Source organism: Etheostoma spectabile, chromosome 6 (genome assembly GCF_008692095.1).
Source record: "Etheostoma spectabile isolate EspeVRDwgs_2016 chromosome 6, UIUC_Espe_1.0, whole genome shotgun sequence".
Taxonomy (NCBI): domain Eukaryota; kingdom Metazoa; phylum Chordata; class Actinopteri; order Perciformes; family Percidae; genus Etheostoma; species Etheostoma spectabile.
The window spans coordinates 17,056,792-17,057,906 of record NC_045738.1 but is presented as its reverse complement, the minus strand read 5'-3'; the positions used below and the strand labels follow the sequence as shown (position 1 = coordinate 17,057,906).

The following is a 1,115-nucleotide window of genomic DNA, read 5'->3' as shown; positions in this document are numbered from 1 at the left end:
CGTTTCTCTTCATGCACATTGCTTACGCAAGCAATCCGTTTTGCAGGGTAGGAAGAAGTACTCAGATTCTTTTACTTAAGTAACAATACCACTGCAAAAACGTAAAAAATACTTTTGAATTTAGAGATTACTCTAGAGATTACTTATCATTGTTCAGTTAATGATTGCTATCTCAGATTTATTCTTGGCTGCGGGAACAACCCGTGTTTTTGTGCTTTTTGAAACGGATATCCACTAAACCATTTTGAGACCAACACATTCTCACTCTCATGTCGTAAAATACGGCCAGTTGGCCAGGGGCCTTTGTCGCTCTACCTAAACGCGCTTGCTGGGGACCATGGGCGTCTCTTTTGACGTTGTTGGGTTAAGGAAAGCTCGTGGGTGGGTTTACACACGTGCAGCAGCTCAAGCAGCACGCGACCACTTCACACCTAATTAAACGCGCGCCAGCTGCAAAACGCCTAACAATTGAAGTATTACAAAACACGGTTGTATTTATTATATTGCATTATGCTTTTAGAGCAGGTATTACTCGTCAGTCCCGTCAAGATAAATAGTTATCTAATTATTAATTATTAATATTAATAGTTGAGCTGAATCAAATGTCCACTAGGGGCTGCTGAGCTGAGACCAATCTTTGTATCTTGTATGGCAATTGTTGCCTATAAGCCTTTATTTATATATACTAAGTCACAAAGAGTATCCAATGGTAAAACGGCCTTACAGCTACAAGTCAATAGTTTATCTTCACTGAAAGTCACATTTTAAACCAGCAGAGTCCTGCTGCTGCGTTTCTGACGATGTAACACCTTAGTGCCAATAGATGGATTCAAATTAACTTGGAATGGAGGAATAAACACAGCGGTAATCCTTATAATCCACAAGAAACCACTACAATATTACAGCGAGTATAGAGTTTAATAGAGTCATACTCATTTTTTAAGACACAAAACAAAACAAAATACCAAGTGAGTGCTCTTCACTGAAACTGAGGCAGACCTACAATGCTAATGAGCTTAACTAATATGGCACTAAGGAATACAAGGAGTAATAAAAAGACGGAGCTACCTCGGTGCGTAATTTGCATTTGAGTGACCAGTGTGTGTAAAGTGTGT

General features: G+C 39.3%; 1 pseudogene; it reads right to left on the bottom strand.

The window, feature by feature from the left end:
- The window catches only part of LOC116690839 (transcription factor HES-7-like), a 3,208-nt pseudogene extending 2,937 nt beyond the window's left edge, over window positions 1-271 (bottom strand).
- Between the last annotated feature and the right edge of the window lie 844 nt (window positions 272-1,115).